The following is a 22699-nucleotide window of genomic DNA, read 5'->3' on the forward strand; positions in this document are numbered from 1 at the left end:
TTCTAGAACCTTAGACCTATTTCCTTCCTTTAAGGAAATTGGACTTCAAAAAAGGGTGGAAATGATAACACCAGACAGAATTTGGTGATGAACCAGAATAATTGGTTCATGCCAAAGGAAGTCAGACTTGGTCCAACCCTCTTCTCACCAAGGCTGATAAGGACCTCCGTCTCTAAGGTAGAGATAATTATTCAATTTTTCACTTATGACTTTTTACAACCTTAAACATCTTTAGCACTTAAAGTCACAATAGTGATTCTTGAGTAATCCTTTGGGATGCTACCAATGACAAGGAATAGAAAATCCAAGCAAAGTGGTTTAAAAAATGGAAATGCTTGTCATTTTATATAGCAAGAAGTGTGGAGACAGGGCTGTTTCGGGGTTGGTGATTTCAGTCGCTTGGTGACTTCATCACCAAAGACATTTCTCCCACCTTGCCCCTCTACTATTCACAGTGCAGCTGCTTATCTCTTTAAGGCAGCTTCCTGTCATGGTCTCAAGACGGCTGCACTGCGGTCAGTCAACATGCAGATGATAACCCTAGAGGCAGACAGGTACTTCTCTTAGTGATACGGAAGCATGAGTAAAGTCCAACTACACAAGCACATTCAAAGCACAAGCACGTCACATCTAGCACTCCAATGCCCAAAGCAAACTCCAAGGCAAAACCCTAAGTCAGTGAGTGGGGAAGATCACTGCTCCTATTATTGGACTGTGACTGTATAATATTATGCATATTACTACATTTACTGTGTTACTGTTAAATCACTAAGTCGTGTACAACTCTGCGACCCCACAGACTGCAGCATGCCAGGCTCCTCTGTCCTCCACTATCTCCTGGAGTTTGCTCAGATTCAAGTCCATTGAGTCAGTGATGCTATCTAACCACCTCATTCTCTGCCACCCCTTCTCCTTTTGCCTTCAATCTTTCCCAGCATCAGGGTCTTTTCTACTGAGTCGGCTCTTCATATCAGGTGGTCAAACTACTACATTATATATTACTATATACACTAATGTGTACATGAATATATACTATGACTATGGGAGTAAAGAATTGAGACTGAGAATTCAGTCTTCCACCCACAATTTTATCTGGTAGAACCTTGTGAAATTGTCATCTTTTAGGTGCAAAATGGTCAAATACTGACCATCTCATATGGTTCAATATAACACAATCAGTGGAACCAGGGCTCAAGCTAGGCTTGTGTCCACTGGCTACTAGAACTCTCTGGAAAGCAGCACGAACAGATCATACCCCATAAACAGCACTAAGCACATAGGAAATTTAAAAAGTACATGATTGTCTGTCTCTAAAATAGCAATTTGATTCCCTAGGAGTAGAGTTATGCTCCACTGGAATCAAGCACTCATTGGAGTTTAAGGATTATATGAAAATAAACCTTCAAAGCTGAGTCCCAATAGCCTTTTCCCCTGGAGAGTCAGAGGTATTGTGGTCCCAAAGGACAACGATTACTCTTAAGTAGTGCTTTAATTACATTTGAAAATTCATTATAATCGTCTCTGCTAAGTAAACTTCTCCTTTAGAATAAAACTAACAGCATATCCTAGTCAAAACTTCCTGGCTTTTAATCCTCTTACCCTTTCCCCTCACTGTACATATATACACCTACTTGTTTTGCCTGTTTCCACCTTTGCTCATGCCTGTCTCTTTGGAATACCTGTTGCCTTGTTGACCCCTAACCATCCTCTCTGCGCCCACGTTCACCCCCATGCAGACTGTCATAGATATCTTACTCTACTCTCCCATGATTCTCTGTTCATATCTGTAATGTAGGACTTAATACAAGGTATCAAAAATGTCAACATATACATGGATTTCTCTCCCTAGATTGTGAGATCTTGAGAGCAGGGACTGTTTCATTTATCTTTGCACCCTTAACATCCAGTATAGGGCTTGGCAAATAGTAGGAACCAAAAAATATGTAGGAAGGGAGTGTATTAGAGTAGGCTAAATGCAAGTCCAGTGACAAACATGCCCAACTTACAAAAGATTCATGCAGAGTCTGAGCAGATGTGCCTAGCTGGGCAACTATCCTCTGAGTGGTAACCCAGGGATCCAGCCTTGTTCTGACCTGTGACCCTGTGGTCCTCAACACGTGGTGTGTCTCTAAGGGTGCTGCAAACGGCATGGGAAGGCATGATCTATCTTGGCTGGAAGTGACACAAATGACTTCTGCCCCCATTCCACTAGCCCAAACTAGTTTCATGACACTGCTTAGTCACAAGAACTCACACAATGGAAAGACACTGTGAGTCTTTGGTAGTCAGCAAGCCATCTCTGCCCCAGGGAGAAGGAAGGAGGGATAGAAGGGAGAAATGGAGGGAAGAACTTACTTAATACTTATCTTTTAAGCCCTGTGCAAAAGGCTCAGATTCCCTTCCATTTGGACCCTTAAAACCAGTTGTAGAAAGTAGCTGAATAAAGTCAGACAGAACACAGTAAAAATAAAAAAGAGAAATAAGGGGAAACCCATGATAGTTTGGTGTCTTAAGCATAGTTAAGAGGAAGGCGAGTTACAGGAGTTGGTGACAAGGATGTGTATGTATGAGTTTGTGTCTTGAGAGAGGGAGGGAGAAGAAGATATGGTTGGGGAGCAGCCAGATTGGAAAGGCTCTCAGAAGAGGAGGCTTATGGGGCTTATGGAAGAAGCATTATCAAGGGATTCTACCTACTCTGAAGAAGACTTAAAGTCTTCAGTGTGAAAAGTAAACCAAGAGAATCTGGAGGACATGAATAGGTAATGAGAGAACCGTGTTCATCAGGATTTGGGGCAGGTGATAAGCAGGAGCCCCATGGGAGAAGCAGCCGCTTTCTAGGAATCTGTAAGTAATAAGAAGAAGGTCTGGTGTCAGAAGTCAGCGAGCGACTGATAGCTGTTCACCAAGATCCATTTCCTCTTCTTCTTGACATCCAGGCTCCCCTGCCATTAGCATTGCCATGTCAGCGGACTATGAACAGAAATGTGTGTCACTTTTAGACCCAGCCTATATAATTCTCAACACAACTGTGGAAAATTCTGAAAGAGATGGGAATACCAGACCACCTGACTTGCTTCTTGAGAAATCTGTATGCAGGTCAGAAAGCAACAGTTAGAATTGGACATGGAACAATAGACTGGTTCCAAATATGAAAAGGAGTATGTCAAGGCTGTATATTGTCACCCTGCTTATTTAACTTATATGCAGAGTACATCATGAGAAACGCTGGGCTGGATGAAGCATAAGCTGGGATCAAGATTGCCGGGAGAAATATCAATAACCTCAGATATGCAGATGACACCACCCTCATGGCAGAAAGCGAAGAAGAACCAAAGAGCCTCTTGATGAAAATGAAAGAGAAAAGTGAAAAAGTTGGCTTAAAGCTTAACATTCAGAAAACTAAGATCATGGCACCCAGTCCCATCACTTCATGGCAAATAGATGGGGAAACAATGGAAACAGTGGCAGACTTTATTTTTTTGAGTTTCAAAATCACTGCAGATGGTGACCGCAGTCATGAAATTAAAAGATGCTTACTCCTTGGAAGGAAAGTTATGACCAACCTAGACAGCATATTAAAAAGCAGAGACATTACTTTGCCAACAAAGGTCCATCTAGTCAAGGCTATGGTTTTTCCAGTAGTCATGTATGGATGTGAGAGTTGGACTATAAAGAAAACTGAGTGCCGAAAAATTGATGCTTTTGAACTGTGGTGTTGGAGAAGACTCTTGACAAGAGTCCCTTGTACTGTGAGGAGATCCAATCAGTCCATCCTTAAGCAAATCAGTCCTGAATATTCTTTGGAAGGACTGATGCTGAAGCTGAAACTCCAATACTTTGGCCACCTGATGTGAAGAGCTGACTCATTTGAAAAGACCCTGATGCTGGGAAAGACTGAAGGTGGGAGGAGAAGGGGATTACAGAGGATGAGATGGTTGGAGGTCATCACCGACTCAATGGACATGAGTTTGAGTAAACTCTGGGAGTTGGTAATGGACAGGAAAGCCTGGCGTGCTGCAGTCCATGGGGTCACAGAGTTGGACACAACTGAGCGACTGAACTGAGCTGAACTGAACTGATATAATCCTCCCCCACCTGTTACTATCTTCTCCCAGTTAAATACAGATGACAACAAGGTTCTACATTTTAATGATGCCACAAATGGAAGGAGCCTGGATTCTTGAACAACTGCATGGAAGAGAGTCTACCTGCCTGGCTGAACCCCTGCCAGGACTATATTATGAGCAAGAGATAAATGACTATTGTATGATGTACACTGTGATGCATCACCCAGATTCCATACCACTGAGGGACTAATTATCCCAGCTGAGGGAGTGCGGTCAGCCCCTTTAGGCACTGCACTGTTGCACCTTTGGAGAGTTGCTTCACCCATGGTCATGCACTTCAGGGGAAGCCTGCATCCAATGATCAAATGACGTAAGATTGCATGTCCAGACACTGCAGTCCAACTGTGGGTGTCGCTTAAAAGCCATCTTTGCCCAGGGCTTCTGTGGGGATGAACAATGGCGTCACCAGGTCTGACTTGAGCTCAACTCTCTTACCCAATCCTGCTTCATTTCCTTCTTTACTACAGATTTTAAATCTAAGCATATCCCCTGATAAATATTCTGCACACTAAATTTCCAAGTCTGCTTCTTGGAGAACCCATCGAGGCATACTGTGAACATATCCACGTGGTTGATATGTTTTTTACAGCATCTTGGCCTCTCTCAACTAATACAGCGTAGAGGTGGAACATTTTTCTGTGGACATGGCGATGCTAGGTTAGTCAGCAGACATGTTCCTTATGAGGTAGAAAAGCCTATGTCACCTACAATAGGAGAAAACTCAAGGAGCAGAGATAGAGAGAGAAGAGAGAAAGAAAATCCCAATGTTTGAAACTGATTTAAAGCTTTTCATTGCGTTGTTCTAGTATGCTTGCTAGAGTAAAAGCACCAGTTAACTTCCTTTTCCTTTCTTTGTCTTTTTTCCTGAAGATGATTTGAATTGAATTCCTTTCACTTACAACCAAAAGGATCCCAATAGAAGAGATTTGATTACATATTGTGCAACATGAATGAATGTGTCCCCCATGCATCCATTGCCACCCCCTCAAAATAATTAAGGACAGATCTCTGTAAATTTTTTGATGAAGCCATATTTTGTTGTTGTTGTTGTTGTTCAGTAGTCAAGTTGTGTCTGATTCTTTGTGACCCCATGGTCTGTAGCCTTCCAGGCTTCTCTGTCCATGGGATTTCCTAGGCAAGAATACTGGAGTGGGTTGCCATTTTCTTCTCTAGGGGATCTTCCTGACCCAAGGATAGAAGCTGCATCTCCTGCATTGGCAGGCAAATTCTGTACTGCTGAGCCACTTGGGAAGACTGACGCCATATTTATGGAGGACTTATTATGTGCCAGTTCTATTCTAAGTACTTTCAATATATTAACTCAATCCTCACAGCAGTCCCATTAGAGTGGTACTATTCCTGGGCTTTCTGTTTTCAGAGAGGAAGGCTGAGGCATTGAGAGATGCTGTGACCAAGGTTACCCAATTTATGAGTGAGAGCCTAGCCCCAGAGCCTGTACTCTTAGGCAGCGATGCTCTCCCACCTCCACTCACACAGCCCTGAGATGGGGAAAAGAGATGTTTCAGTCCCACATGGGTTATATTTATGAGTGATGAGGGTCCTTCCCCAACTCTTCATTCGATCTACTGAGGCTTCCAAGAGACCTGACCCAAGTCAATGGCAAAAATGGACCAGAAGGCAGAGGAGTCATCCCTAAACTAACAAGTAAAAGAAATGCCTAGAGATGAAACCATGAAAGGAAATCATGGATGAAACCATGTGGTGCTGGAAAAGACTCTTGAGAGTTCCTTGGACCACAAGGACATCAAACCAGTCAATCAGAAAGGAAATCAATGGTGAATATTCATTGGAAGGACTGATGCTGAAGCTGAAACGCCAATACTTTGACTACCTGTTGTGAAGAACTGACTCATTGGAAAAGACCCTGATTCTGGGAAAGATTGAAGGCAGGAGGAGAAGGGGACGATAGAGGATGAGATGGTTGGATAGTATCACCAACTCAATGGACATGAGTTTGAGCAAACTCCAGGAGTTAGTGAATGACAGGGAATTCCGGCATGCTGAAGTTCATGGGGTCGCAAGGAGTCAGGACATGACTTAGCGCCTGAACAAAAACAAGAGATGAAATCATGAAAGGAAAAGTCTGCGAGGTGGTGTTTAGACCTGAAGTGATTCAGTGAAGAAAGGCATGGGTAGGTAGCTGTAGAAGACTCTTTGGAGGGTTAAGCTGGACACATTAAGACCAGACTAGTTAGGATGAACCGGTTTGGGGACCCAAGAGGAAAAGCGTTAGTTCTGGATGGTACACAGGAAGCTGATCAGTGAACAGTTTTATCTAAATTATGCTATAAGCCTAGAAACTACCAGGAAGAGTGTGGTTTTCTCAAGGACCTGGGGAATGAGAGCAAGAGAGCTCAAGTTGATAGAAAAATAGAAAGGCTTGGAAACAGAGAAACCATTGGAAAGCAAAGCAGCAATTCTCTAAATTCAGTCCCTGTTATTACATGCTGTGAACTGATCACTCCCTGAGACTTCTCACGCTGGAGTTTAGGATCAGGTTCTTCCACTTTAAGGGCTGGGTGAGTGATGTTTCTTTGCCAAGAAGGGGAATTAAAGAAGAGGAAGGGGCCAGGGCTACATTCTCAGAAAAAGTCCAGAGAGGCCCACTGCAGACCTTGAGGCACCCATGTGGATAACGATGAAAGTCTCTGCTGTTGACTAGGGGACGGGGACACCCCAGCGTCTGGTCACTACTCTCACAGTGAGTTTATTTCCCAGGACAGTTGTCCGCTTTAGAGTAAAATTGGGAGAGCATGCTCTCAGGGGAAAAATTTCCCTCCACTCCACCAGGGTTAGGCTATGGCAGAATGGATGTTGGTAAGGCTGCCAGGTACATAGTTCATCCATTAATGCTTTTTACTGGCATGCTATTTACTATGTACTCTGTGTACATGATGTCCCTGCTAAGAAACGTTTCAAAGCTAAAAGATTCTCCTTGTTTGCCACTCATTTCACACCAATTTAACTGAATACCAACTATGGTCATTGATGACATACATCTCAAAACTATTCTGTACTGCTGCTTTTTACCCCAGTAAAATATATGTAACATAAAATTTATTATTTATTTTTTATTTATTATTAACCTTTTTTGAGTGTACAATCGAGTAACATTAATATCTTCACATTGATGTGCAATAATTTCCTCCATTCAGTTCCAGAACTTTTCCAGTATCCTAAGACAAAACCCATTAAACCTATTAAACATCAGTTCCCTATTTTCTCCAAAGTCCCTGGCAACCAGCATTCTTTCTGTCTCTACGAATTTGCATATTCCAGGGCCCCTATATAGTGAACTCACGTAGTGTTTGTCCTTTTGTGTTTGACTTATTTTATTCAGTGTAATGTTTGCAAGGTTCATCACATTGTAGCATGCATCAGAATTTCCTTCCTTTTAGAGGTTTCATAATTTTCCACTGTATATGTGTACCACATTTAGTGGACTTTTGAGGTGCTTCCATTTTGTCATCAGTCTCAATAATGCTGCCGCAAACACTGGTGTACAAGCATCTGTTTGAATCCCTCTTTCAATTCTTTTGTGTACATATGAAGGAGTGGAATTGCTGGATCAGAGGGTTTCCCAGGTGGCTCAGTGGTGAAGAATCTGTCTGCTTATGCAGGAGAAGCCAGAGACACTTCGACCCCTGGTTGGGAAGATCCCCTGGAGGAAGAAATGGTAACCCACTCCAGTATTCTTGCCAGGAAAATCTCATGGACAGAGGAGCCTAGTGGGCTATAGTCCATAGGGTCACAAAGAGTCAGACACAAGTGAGTGACTGAGCACACATACACACACGGTAATTCCACCTCCTAGCAAATTTTTCTTTCATAATGCAGCTGCAGACTTCCCTAGTAGTCTAGTGGTTGAGAATCTGCCCGCCAAAGCAGGGACACGGGTTTGATCCCAGGTCCAGGAAGGTCCCACCTGCCTTGGGGGAGTGAAGCCTGTGTGCCACAACTACTGAGCCCGTGCTCGAGGGACCTTAAGCCACAACCACTGAGCTCACATTCTTCAGGGCGTGCCCAGGGCTCCTGCCCCACAACAAGAGAAGCCACTGCAATGAGAAGCCCACGCATTTGGGGAGTAGCCCCTGCTCACCACAACTAGAGAAAGCCCTAGTGCAGCAACAAAGACCAAGCCCAGCAGCCCTCCCCACCACTCCACCAAAAACAAAAACAAAAACGAGGCAGCTGCTGTTTCTATTTCCCAAGCCCAGGACTCCAGCCTGCAATCAATTCTGTGAGTCCCAAAGCCTTCCAACACGGCCCCTCTGCCAGTTCTTATTGTAACCAAAGGATGCATGAAGTAGGGTCGGGGCAGGCTGCTCACAACCAGGAGGCACATTCTGAACAGCTCAAGTTTCAGATGCCTGTGAAATATGTCAAGGGGGTTGCTGGGTGTTTTCACCTGGAGTCCATGGTTAAGGCCTAGGATGAAGAGAAATGAATTTGGGAGTTATCAACATGTAGATGAAATAGTCATGTCTAGCATAGTGTCCCATGTCTTTTGCTAAAAGCATCCTGATATTCTTTGGGGGAAATATTTCTCTTTTTGGTTAATAATCTTGATGGTGCTGTTATTCAAAGTGCAAAGCCCTCTGGCCAAGTAGCATGAGTGGACGGTTAGCATATGTCATCTACCTGGTCACAGTGATTCTTGAGGGATACTCAGATGAATTAGGTCAGTTCAATAAGAATTAGCCAAAGGACTTTTGATAGAACAATTGGAAACAAAACTCCTGCTCTCTTTCTGGCAGGAATGCTAAACTGGTACAGTGAAAGCTTAGAGATAACAGGACTTTTTTTTTTTAACCACCTTGGGGTCATAGCCTGATGAGAATGAGGTCAACACAGCAGAAAACAGATTCCAGTGACCGAAGCAGATGAGCAATGTGCTGACGTAGCGTTGAGTCCCTTGATGCTGTTATTCCAGAAATTAACTTCATGATCATGTGAATCAATGAATTCCCATTTTTGCTTCAGATAAATGAGTTGAGTTTCTCTTACTCACAACCAAGTGATTTCTGACAAGTCCAAGCATCATTTAAAGCCACATGCTTGGAGGATTGAGCCACAAAACATTGTAATAAAGATCCAGTATAAGAAGAGGAGACAGCATTTTGGTTAGGTTGCCATTTGTCTGATAACAAATGGGACCAGAAAATAATGTAATTCTTTGCAATTCAGAAAGAAAATCTGTTGGTAGAATACTGATAATTTTTTAAACTAGGTGAAAGGTATATAGGGGGCCCTATGTTTGGAAATACTCAAATTAAAAAATACACTTACGACATAATGTTGCTGCATTTTTCTGGCATTGGAAGGATAGTGCCTCTTTCTTGGAGAGCTCCCTTGCAGGCTAGGTCATGCCATCCAAGATAGCTATGACTGCCTGCCTTTTCTTGGCATCCAGCTTTCTGAGATGTGAGAATTCAGGGGGTTTGGCAAGAAAAAGTCAGACATGTGAGGGCTGTTTGTAAATTCACATGTACTCTCTGTGGTTTGACTGCACAAAGACAGGGAGGAGTTTGGCCTTGGGCTCTATTGGCCCCTGAATTCACTTTGGATGAGACAGATTGGTGTCTGCCAACTGGGCTCCCCCATTCCTAACAGTAGCCACACTGACATCTTTGGCTTCAAAAGGGATTGATCTGGTTCCCATGTCAACAGCAGGTTCTGCACCAAACTAGTATGAGCAAATTGTACGTAGTTATGAGTGGTGGGAAGATGAATTTTACCCAATAGGGAGTTGAGACAACCAAATGTCGGCTCTGGAGTGAGAAGCCAGACTCAGGGATGAGGGTGGCGTAATTCTAGAAATTGACAAATGGTAGGGAATGCAGAAACAGTCAACTAAGAGTCTTTGATTAAAAAGAAAAAATTTGCCCTTTAACCAGACAAACAGTAGGAAACTCTTCCTTTAGTAACACAGGAGAGAAAATGTGGATTGCAAGTCATCTTACTTTGTTTGGGTAGACTCTGAGAAGTTGTCAGAGCCATCCAGCTAGCCCATGATTTAAACAGCTATCACTGACTTTGTAAAAACAAGATCCATTGATGCACATCCAAGAAGCACTAAGTACTCAGGCTCTGGAGCTAGAATGCCTGGGTTCACCATTTGCTTCCTTAATGATTCTGCACCTCAGGTTCCTTATGTGTAAAATGAAGATCACAATTTGAAACTGGAAATCATTATGCTAAGTGGAAACACCGTGACATTAGAGGGCCAATGCTGTATTATTTCACTCGTACAAAGTACTTAGAACAAGCAAATTTATAGAACCTAGAACAGGCAAATTCATAGAGACAGAAAGTAGAATAGAGCTATCTCCAGGGGCTGGAGGGAGGAGAGAATGGGGGCAAGGTATTGTTTAATGGGTAGAGAGTTTCAGTTCAAGATGATGAAAAGTTATGGAGATGAATAAAGGATGTTGTTGCACAACGTTGTAGACATACTTAATGCCACTGAATTGTATACTTAAAAACAGTTAAAATGGAAAAAAGAAAATGATGACTTTGGATTGGCCAAAAGGTTCATTCAGGTTTTTCCGTAAGATATTATAGAAAATCCAGACAAACTTTTTTTGCCAACCCAATATATGAGATAATGGAACATGTTCATTAGCCTGATTGTGGTGATTATTTCAAAATATAAATGTTTATCAAAACACCAAGTTGTAAAACTAAAATACATACAATTTTTTGTGAATTATATACCTCAATAAAGCTGGGGAAATAGTTAAAATGGTAAAGTTTGTGTATATTTCACTCCAATAAAAAATTGTAGCTGTTGCTGCAAAGAGCAAAGATATAACACAAAAGAATTAGTGCTGTATGATGTCAATACATAAAGTTCAAAAACAGGCAAAAATCATTCCTGTTGTTGGAAACCAGGAGAGAATTCACCACTGAGGGTGGTGGAGACTGGAAGAAGTCTTAGACTGGTGTCTGATACCAGGGGGTCCCTAAACCTTTAGCAGCAGTATATAAAACTAAAGATGCCAGCACCTCTAGAAACTTTCCTGACCGCCCCCTGCACTTGAGATGCCAATCATTCCGTCTTGTCTATACTTCCATGCTTGAAGATGATGCCAATCAATCCCTCTTTGTCCACACCTCCTATACTTGAAGATACTTCACACTTGCTCTTCTAGATCCCTGCTCCTGCCTGCTCTCTCCTTCTGGATCCTGACCCACAGCTGTGTGCTCCTTCCTGCTCTCTGACTTCTGGTCCTGTTGGGCTTATAACAGGTGGAGAACCAGCAGGAAACTGGCAGAGGGAAAAACAGTGAGGTTGAGTGCCCTCCCTGCAGGATCCCTCAATAATTGATGGGGAGCTGATCTCTCCACCCAACTCTCTCCCCAGATTTGTAATGGCTCCCTCCACTTGCCCTTTGGGCCAAGTCATGGTAATGGTGTGCCATAACTACTAACCTAAGGACACGCTACCAATCTCCCTTGTGGTTTCTTAAACCCTGCCCAGACCTTTATAAATCACATTTTTATTAAAATCTTCCCCACTTTCCCCAATTTTGGTGGCTCATCTACTTCTGCTGGGACCCTGACTGCTACCTATCCTCTTAGAGACTTGCGGAAATGTCCCCACAGGTCCTTCATGAGCCCCTTGATCAGGTCACTGCTGACTGGACCAGATGTGAGCTGCTAACAATGCTGAACCACTGAGAGGCTCTCTGCTGAGAAGCTGGAGCAGAGTCACAGAAACTGAGTGACTAAATCAGTGGAGAGCTGGAGAACTAAAAGATCACACAGACCTAGCAAGAATCAGTGCCATGGCAACCCAAAGCTGTGAGCAAGCTGAAGTTATTATAAGGCAAAATTGGTCTATGGAGGAAAGGGGCCAGACGCAGAATATCATTTATTAATGTTGTAAAGGCTTTAGTGTATTCCAGGGGAAAAAATATGTTCTAACAGTGTGAAAGCTAATGTAAAATCATTTAATGTGTTTTTCGCCAACTATTTAACTGTGTCTTTAAAGCCCTTGGAGATATTGCTCCCAGTAAAGTGCACATGAATGAGGCTATATCTGATTATTTGGCTCAGATGGTAAAGAATCTGTCTGCAATGCAGGAGACCCAGGTTCGCTCAGTATTCTTGCCTGGAGAATTCCATGGACAGGTGAGCCTGGTGGGTTACGGTCCAGGGGGTTGCAAAGAGTCAGACAGGACTGAGCAACTAACATTTTGTGCACAAAATGCAAGAATGCCACTCACTATGAAATCTTGTTAATATGTGTATGTTGGGTCAATATGGAGAGGAGTGGGTAATGTTATTTAATGAACTGTGGTTACCCATTAGTGAGTTTTGAATTTAGATCACTATGAAATACAATGGAATAGAAAATGTTAGAAGGTGTTGTGGTTCTAACAGTAAACATTGTATTGAGAAACTGTGATTTCAGTGACACATATACTTGATCACAATGTAAAATGTATTACCACAGGGTCAAAACAGTCTGAGAAATTCTCATTGACTAAGTGTTGTCGTTCAGAAATTACCCTGCTATACTGTCAATGTGGAGGTAGAAAAGGAAGAAAACATAGAGTTTTTATAAATAATTTTGCTAACATATACAGGAATCATATTTTGAGCCTTACTATGTTCTTCCACTGAGGTTTTAAAGTTGGGACCAAGTTACCACTTCATCATCTTCTTTCTCACTTTTCCCTTTTTGCAAACTTGGAGAAGGCAAAACAATACTGTTATTACTGATGTACCTCCCCTAGTGTCTAGAACATTAAAGGCTCTAGATAAACATTTAATACATTTCTGAAAAATGATCTGTTCACAAAGTTATTGTATACACATCACAATCAATAAGAGGAACAAGGTATTTAAAAATTCCATATATGCATTTTGATAATCAAACATCATGATCACTGGAATACCCTGTAGAAAATGCTTTAGTATCAATTTTTTTCAATGACTGCATATATTTAAAGGAGATATTGCTATATTATTCTTTTTTATTATACTTCCCTTGTGTACCACAGAATTGTTGCAAGAATCTATTTTTGTAGACATCTAGCTATGTAATTTATTAACAAGTCTTTTGCAAATTGTGAAGTTAAACATGAGTGGGAATCATTGTTGCTATAATTATGTGCATAAGACACATGATGGAATCCAGAAAATGAACTGTCATTAAGTACTTGTTACATTATTCTTTGTATTATTTTTGGTTGGCATTTTTATTTTACACATACTGCTGATGATAGCACAGGGTCAGTAATAAAGATTATTGGCTGTAGTGGGTTCAGTTGTGGCCCCCAAATAATGTGGTTTCTTGGATCCTTAGAACGCGACCTTATTTGGAATACAGGTCTTTGCAGATGTAATTAAGACAAGGGTCTCAAGATGAGATCATCCTCAATCAAAGTAAGCTTTAAATCCATTGACAAGTGTCCTTATAAGCGATGGAAAAGGAGAAGATGCAGAGAGGAGGTCATGTGAGGCTAGAAACAGAGATTAGAAATATCGGCCTCAGGACAGGGAAAGGCCAGGTTTCCAGGAGCCACCAGAAGGTGAGAGGCGTGGGTCACATTGTCTCTCGGGACCTCCAGAGGGAGCATGGCCCTGCTGACCTCTTGATTTTGGACTTGTGGCCTTCAGAACTGTGAGAGAATAAATTTCTGTTGTTTTACGTCACCAATTTTGCAGTAATTTGTTACAGGAGCCCTAGGAAACAAATATACCAGCTGAATAATTTACTAATATTTTAAAAAGTAACCAATTATAAGTTTGGTTCTCCTGGCTCCTGGTTGAATTACATTCTTCATTTAGAGAATGTGGGTGAATTGTCATTGTTGGAATTTATTTTGAAATTGAGTGTTAAATTTCTGCAGCTACTTAAATGCGTAAGGCACGGGGCAACTGTCTTTCTTGGGACTGTAAACTGGACCACTGTTTGGAAATTTTTTTTTAATATTTCCTTTTATTTAGCAGTTACCAAGATAATGACTTAGTTTTCCATTACCTTTGGAAAATGACCATTTTAAAACATTGAGATACAATTGGCATATATTATTAGGTTGGTACAAAAGTAATTACAGTTTCAGATCATTAATTTTAAATCATTATAACTAGGCTCAAACACATCTTTATTAATCAAAATAGGAACCATTACAATCAACACATTTCTGCAAAGGCAAAATAAGTTTGTTTATTCTTATAGCGTAAAAATCTGTGCTTCAGGATTCTATGAACTCTTGGAGAGCATTTTCTGCCTTCTGCTGGTTGTGGAAGCATTTTCCCTGCAAAACATTGTCAAGGTGCTTGAAGAAGTGGTAGTCGGTTGGGGAGAGGTCAAGTGAATACGGTGGATGAGGCAAAGCTTTATAGCCTAATTCATTCAACTTTTGATGCGTTGGTTGTGCAACATGCAGTCAGGTGTTGTCAGGGAGAATTGGGCCCATTCTGTCGACTAAAGCCAGCTGCGGGCATTGCAGTTTTCAGTGTATCTCATCAATCCACTGAGCATACTTCTCAAACATAACGGTTTCACCAGGATTCAGAAAGCTGTAGTGGGTCAGAAGGGCAGCAGACCAGAACAGTGACCATGACCTTTTCTGGGTGCAAGTTTGGCTTTGGGAAGTGGTTTTCAGCTTCTTCTTTGTCCAACCACTGAACTGATCGTCACCAGTTGTATAAAATGCACCTACTGTGGTAATCATTCCATGATGTGTGAAAGTCAAATCATTATGCTTATCTCTCAAATTTATACAGTGATGTATGCCAATTATGGGCTTCCCTGGTGGCTCAGTGGTGAAGAATCTGACTGCCAATGCAGGAGATGCAGTTTCAATCCCTGGGTCAGTAAGATCCCCTGGAAAAGGAAATGGCAACCTGGAGAAGGAAATGGCAACCCACTCCAGTATTCTTGCTTGGGAAACCCCCATGGACAGGGGAGCCTGGTGGGCTACAGTCCATGTAGTCACAAAAGGGTCGGATATAACTTAGTGACTAAACAACAACAGTGCAGTTATATCTCAATCTTAAAATAAACCTAAAAGTGCAATAACATATAGCCTCTGAACTTGCTGTGATCTTAGAAACCAAGCAGGACATGTACTTAGTGACTAGATAAGATGATGGATAATTGTCATTACTTACATGCTTAATTATTCTAAACATTTACCCTATACTGCTTTTTCGTGATTAATGTGCTCAATTTGTTAAAAGGGTTTCCTAAGAAAATGTGACTTCATTTCAAAACCTGTTTTGAATTCCAACTATTGGTGCATTTGACTTAATAGCTCAGTGCCTAAGGATCAGGTTCCAGGGCCTTACTGCCTAAGTCTGCATTCCCACCTGCCATTTTCTGGCTATGTATCCCTGGTCAGATTATTTTTCTGTATCTCAGTTTCCCTAATGATAAAATAATGATAACAACCACAGTTACCTCAGAGGGTATTTGGGAGGATTAAAGGAGTTAAAGTAATTCAAGAGCCCAAAGTATAGTGTGTCACATATTCCAGCTTATATTTATTTTCCTTGAAATTTCCTATGGAATTTTACCACCTGACATTTACAGTGATATTGTCCTATGGGATCCATACTGTGTGGAAGGATTCTGCAATGCTTTAGTTTGAACCTGTGTCCTCTACAACTTGCATTATGAAAAGAGCTCTGGGCAAGATGCTAGGAAATTTGGGTTTAAGGCCCAAACCACCTGTCAACTATGTAATCTTGAGTGCATCACTTCAACCCTCCGGACTTGCTTACTCAAAAAAAAAAAAAAAAAAAAGTGGGCTGATTGCATCTTCCCTAAGACAATATAATGTGCTCAAAAGAATCCTGGAGCAAGAGTCCAAAGTTTAAAGTTTTAGTTCTAGCACGTGTTGAGTGCAAAATTTGCAAAGAGTCACATGACTTCATGGAACTAGTTTCCACATCTGGAAAGTAGGCAAATTACAATCAGAAATGCTCCTTTTCCAGGCTTGTGGTGAGTATAAAATTTGACAATGAAGAAAGCACTTTGTAAACTAAAAAGCACCAACAAATGTAAGGTAATGTTATTTATAAAATTCTCTCTTGTCTAATTTTTATGCTAAATCTTATTGTGTGCCTGCAATATTATAAATGCTTGCGAGCCTACCGGCAGAGTTCTGTGGGTTAGAACCAGACCATAAAAATACATTTGTTGGCCCTTGGACTATCTCCTATACACAATGTCTTCCCTTTGTTAAGGTAACAGCAATAAATTTCAATTTGCTCCTGAGTCATCATCTAAGCATGACTCTGTACGAGTCAAGAAATCTAAATATTATCTATTTACTCATTTTTTTCTTTTTGTGCAAATGTCTCTGCAGATATAATTTATAAAATAACTTGCCTCTGTCTTGGGGTTTCTTAATATTTTAGAGGTGCTCCTGCAAGGGAAGAAGGTGGAGGAAGGTTACCCTAACAAAGAAAGGAGACACACACACATAGCATAGACCTACATACACACAAATATCAACACCAACTCTATGCTAAACCAGAAAAGCATCTTCCTACTACTGGGCCCTTATCCATGTTGTCCTCCTCACCTGGAATTGCTTTTCCTCCTGTTTCTACCTGGCCAATCCCACTTAGAATTCAGAGTTTTGTTAAAATAAAATTTTCAGTGAGAGGCATTCATTGCCCTACCAATAATCTTTAAGATAAGTACTTATTTATTTATTTATTTATTTTGTAGCCATGAAATTCAAAGATGCTTGCTCCTTGGAAGAAAAGCTATGATAAAAAAGAAAAGCTATGATAAACCTAGATGGTATATCAAAAAGCAGAGACATCAATTTGCTGACAAAGGTCCATATAGTCAAAGCTATGATTTTTCCAGTGGTCATGTATGGATGTGAGAGTTGGGCCACAAAGAGAGCTGAGCACCAAAGAATTGATGCTTTTGAAATGTGGTGTTTGAGAAGACTCTTGAGAGTCTCTTGGGCTGCAAGATCAAACCAGTCAATCCTAAAAAAAAAATCAATCCTGAATACTCATTAGAAGGACTAATGCTGAAACTGAAGCTCCAATACTTTGATCATCTGATGCAAGGAGCCAACTCATTGGGAAAGACCCTGAGACTAGGAAAGATTGAAGGTGGGAGAAGAAGGGGACGACAGAGGATGAGATGGTTAGATAGCATCATGGACTCACTTGATATGAATTTGAGCAAACTCTGGGAGATAGTGAAGGACAGGAAAGTCTGGAGTGCTACAGTCCATGGGGTCACAAACAGTCAAACACAACTTAGCCACTGAACAACACAACTTCTCTTTTAAAGATGATAAAATTGACAAATAAGAGATTAAATGATTTGATCATAGTCACCTTTGTGAAATTTGCAGAGAAGCTTAACTCAGGTATTTTTTCCCCTGTACTCCAGGTATACCTTCTCAAATCATTGTAGTCTGAACCAATTCACCCCTACTCCAGTAGTCCAGTTCTCTTGTAACACATACATGACATCACATGTTGCTCTACATTAGAGTTCCTTGTAAGTACAACCCTCCAATCCTAGAGAGTAGGTTCCAAAGAACCGTAACCATTCTAATCTTCAAATTCATCACAGCTTTTAGAACTGTGTATGCATTCTGATATTGCAAAATTTATATTTGTTGAATTTGGAGTGGAACATCCCAAGGATATTTCCTGCTACCTTTCTATGAATGAACTCAGGTTTGTGTGAGTCATTTTGATTCTCACCTAAGGGAGATCTGGAAACATCAAAAGCACCACCATGTAGATACAAGAAAAGGCAGACTCAAGACTGCCCCTGTAATTCTCAGACACGAAGCTCTCTTTGGAAAGAACAAGGAATGATGTGTAATCCCTTCCAGACAGCTTTTGGGAGTGACCTGTCCTTGACCAATGTTCTGTGGTCTGAAGGCCCATCGCCGTTAGCAGCATGATGTTAACGACTGCCATTACTTCTGCCATTACTACCACCCAACAAAAACAATCATGGGCTCGATGTGATTATCCCTCTGCTGTGCAGCGCCACCGGACTCTAAAGCGAGACAGAGCATGTGGTCTCTGACAACAGTGCTATTCATCAAAGGAGGATGAAAATCACAGTCATGCTTGCTTTGCTTTTCACAGTCAGAAATGGCTCTGGGCAAGTCACAGCTTCAACTCTGCTTGGGTCTTTCAAAGATGCAGCCCCCATTTTTCCATGAAGAACTTCATAAAAGTGAAAATGGAACACATGCTGAATGGGATTTTCAGAATAAGGAAAACCCTATGATTAGGAAGCAATAGTTAAAATTATATTACCCTGTAAGAGCAAGGCACAGTAACAAGTTAATGCGATCACCAATTCAGCTTTTCTAGAGATAGAAGCAAAAAACAGTGCAATTAAATCCTTTGTCTTTATTTTTGCAGGGGACTAATGAAAGAAAAACAAATGAACTGGATCCTCTTCCTCCTACCTCTGCTGTGGGATTAGAGGAGAGGTTCCCTACCTTCCCCTTCCCAATCCCTTCTGAAAAACAAAAGAGGCCACCAACTGTGAAATGGATTATGCCCTACAACTTCGCACCTGGAATAGAAGCCCTCACTTTTGACAAAGATTGTCAAGAATTTTGCATCACTGCCTTGCAGCTTTCTATTCCTTCATTAGTCTGTTCTTTTCAGTTAACAAAAGATTCACTGTGTGCCGATTTCCAGGTGAATATCAGTGCATATCTTATACATGCATTCTGATCTGGCCCCATACATAGCATCTAACTCACCATCTTTACCTGTAACCCTTCTCCCGTACAAACCCAGACCACTCCAGACCATAGTTCAACCTACCATCTCCCAAACACATTTTTCACTTTTTGATCATTGCATCTTTCACTCTGCTTGCAGAGTCATTTTGGAGTGGGTAACATATAAAGATGATTTCTCTCAGCCACCCACACTGGAGGACACTGGTCTGATGTAGTAAGTGGCAGCTCACTGCCACAAAGGAGTAAGATGAGAGGTTGGTTCAACTCTTTGATGCTAAGCAAAAACTGCAGAAACTCACTCACCTCCATGTAATTGTAAGCTTTAGCATCCAGCAGTACGAAGCCAAATAGTCCCTGTCTGGACAGGCATGGTTATAAGTGAACAACCAAATTCAGTAAATGGTTGACCAATTCTGTACACAGAATAGTGACCTTCTGGGTGATTATTTTGTTCAACTTAACTCACACATTTCTGGTTCCACAGAGATATTCAATGAGAAGACCTAGGGCTGTAGGTAATTGGAATATAACTTCATAAACAGTTAACTGAGATACCTAAACAGCAAATTAACCTGTATTTCACTGAATCTAAGATACCACTAATTATAAGACACACTATCATTTAATCTGTCATAGAGAAAAAAAATGCCCATCAGACCAGGACACCATGCATTCTTACTAGAAATTTTCACTTTCTGTTATACTAAATTTATTTGATAGGAATACATATTTTTTACACAATACATGCCCACAATATGAACATCTGTACCAAGTTCCCACATACACAGCAATGACCACGTTGTCAAATCTGTCATCCAGCCAACAGTGGTGTTGACACCATCAATTATAAGGTGCATCCTGAATGCACCATTGTTAAATTGTAAGAAAAAGTGCACTTCAGCAGTGGTGAAATATGGTACCTGTCCTCTTGAGATGAAGATCACATACAGTCAGTATCCTCTCCTCACCTGACATCAGCTCTAGCCCCAAGTGATGAATGGTTCCTATCCGTGTCTTTGGAATCTTCTTCCTCTGTCTCTCCATTCCTGTGCTTCACCATGGTCCTGCCAGGGCTGGCTGCATAGCTCGCTGCACCATGACCATTTGTTGAGACTGAAGTTTTCCTTTTTTATTTTTTTTTCCTTTTCCGAAACTCCTTAGGGCTCACCATTGCCATCTTATTTCTACTACCATTACTCTTTATGATTTTTCCCTTAAGCTTCTTTTTCTTTACACCAAGAAAATCTTCCATTGATTGAAAATTAGTAATTGCCCCTGTTCTCTCCCAGGAGGCTTTTAGAGGTTGGCAAAGAAGTGGGGGTAGAAAAGAACGATGATCCAGGGTGCTAGTTCAATGACTGTCCCTCTCCCACTTGCAGGAAGTCACCTAAACACATCCTATTAGCCTACTTTTTTTTTCCATTTAAATTTATTTTTTTCTATTGTAGTTACACAGCAAGATCAAAAGGAATACCTTGTCTCTGGGGCATCAGCTCCTGGAAGGAAAAGAAGCACAAAAGACCTTTACCTCTTTACTGGTCCTCACTGTGGTTATCTTATCATCTCAGGACTCCTCAGCCAGAATGGGCGAGATTGCCTTACATGCCTTACACACACACACACACACACACACACACACACTCTCCTCAGGCTGACTGCAGCTTTTTTATTTACTTTGTTTTGTCTTCAGAAGGGTTTTTAAAGTTCATGTTAACCTGTTGTCACCTGTGTGGAAATGTTCAGGGACATGTGGGCATTCTGTGATTTGTCCTGGTTCCAAATGTCCTTGAGGGTGGTCTTGACCAAGCCAGCTTAAAAAACTTTCCTCCCTGGTCCCCAAACCTGAGGTGACCTCATCTTTCTTTGCCTGGTGACAGTTCTTAGAGTCTATTGTCCATTTGGTGTTTATATACAGTGGTATGCTGGTAAATATTTAACAACTGGCTGGGGGTGGGAGGTGGAGGGAGGAAGTCTCGGTTTGCAGTGCTTGTCAATTTCTGTGGTGTAAGAACTCCCACCCTGGCAGAGTTCAAGCCACTGTCAATGTGATGCCACTGAACACAGTCGGAAGAAATGCACTATAGCACACTACACAGATACAGTAGACATAATTACGTTCAAGATCAGAGATGGTAGTAAAATGTAGTAAAATTGTTAAGAAGCGATGAGTTTCAGGTCTTTATTACCATTGTTTTAATGTAATCTATTTAATCATAAGTTTATATCAGCTCAGTTCAGTCACTCAGTCATGTCTGACTCTTAGTGACCCTAAGGACTGCAGCATGCCAGGCTTCCCTGTTCATCACCCAACTCCTGGAGCTTATTTAAACATGTCCATCGAGTCGGTGATGCCATCCAACCATCTAATCCTCTGTCGTCGTCTTCTCTTCCTGCCTTCAATCTTTCCCAGCAGCAGGGTCTTTTTCCAGTGAGTCAGTTCTTCACATGAGGTGGCCAAAGGATTGGAGCTTAAGTTTCAGCATCAGTCCTTCCAAAGAATATTCAGGACTGATTTGCTTAAGGATGGACTGGTTGGATCTCCTCGCAATCCAAGGGACTCTCAAGAGTCTTCTCCAATACCACAGTTCAAAAGCATCAATTCTTTGGTGCTCAGCTCTGTTTATGGTCCAACTCTCACATCTATACATGACCACTGGAAAAACCATAGCCTTGACTAGGTGGACCTTTGTTGGCAAAGTAATGTCTCTGCTTTTTAATATGCTGTCTAGGTTGGTCATAACTTTTCTTCCAAGGAGCAATCATCTTTTAAGTTCATGGCTGCAATCACCATCTGCAGTGATTTTGGAACCCAAGAAAATAAACTCAGTCACTGTTTCCACTGTTTCCCCGTCTATTTGCCATGAAGTGATGGGACTGGATGCCATGATCTTAGTTTTCTAAATGTTGAGCTTTAAGCCAACTTTTTCACTCTCCTCTTTCACTTTTATCAAGAGGCTCTTTAGTTCTTCACTTTCTGCCATAAGGGTGGTGTCATCTGCAGATCTGAAGTTATTGATATTTCTCCTGGCAATCTTGATTCCAGCTTGTGTTTCCTCCAGACCAGCATTTCTCATGATGTACTCTGCATATAAGTTAAGTAAGCAAGGTGACAATATACAGCCTTGACATACTCCTGTCCCTTTATGGAACCAGTCCATTGTTCCACATCCGGTTCTAACTGTTGCTTCTTAACCTACATACAGATTTCTCATGAGGCAGGTAGGTGGTCTGGTATTCCCATCTCTTTAAGAATTTTTCACAGTTGGTTGTGATCCACAGAGTCAAAGGCTTTAATGTAGTCAATGAAGCAGATTTTTTTTTTTAAATTCTCTTGTTTTTTTGATGATCCAGCGGGTGTTGGCAATTCGATCTCTGGTTCCTTTGCCTTTTCTCAATCCAGCTTGAACATCTGGGAGTTCTCGGTTCATGTACTGTTGAATATAATTTAATTTTTAATAATGGCTACATTTAGCAACTAGCTTGCAATACTTCAGAAAATTTAGCAATTGGCTCTATGAAAACCAGTATGAGCAGCTCTAGCAAAAATGTTTATTTATATATGCAACACAGTATATACTACCTTGTTTGATTATTACTCTTATCTTTTATGTCCCCAACTAGATCATATCCTCTAGAATATAAAGCTATTTTTCTTATACTTCTTTATATTTATTCTGCTGCTGAACATTTCTGTGTGATTAATTTCTAACATTAATAATGATGTTTACTCACCAAAAATGTTTTTGTGGGGCTGTTGAAATTCACTAATAACAAAGTTTTGACCATGCCTTAAATCTGACTCTTCCTATAATCACATTTTAAATTTTAAAAAAGCTT

The 22699-nt window shown here is 41.1% G+C and overlaps 1 long non-coding RNA gene across 1 annotated transcript in view; it reads left to right on the top strand.

Annotated features, from left to right (window-relative positions):
* The first annotated feature begins 6739 nt into the window (after positions 1–6739).
* LOC133041511 (uncharacterized) overlaps positions 6740–22699 on the top strand; it is an 84292-nt gene continuing 68332 nt past the window's right edge. Inside the window, exon 1 of the long non-coding RNA XR_009689257.1 lies at positions 6740–6849. This is a non-coding gene — a long non-coding RNA (uncharacterized LOC133041511). The remainder of the gene's footprint in view (positions 6850–22699) is intronic.

This window comes from Dama dama, chromosome 3 (genome assembly GCF_033118175.1).
Source record: "Dama dama isolate Ldn47 chromosome 3, ASM3311817v1, whole genome shotgun sequence".
In the NCBI taxonomy this organism is placed as follows: Eukaryota; Metazoa; Chordata; class Mammalia; order Artiodactyla; family Cervidae; genus Dama; species Dama dama.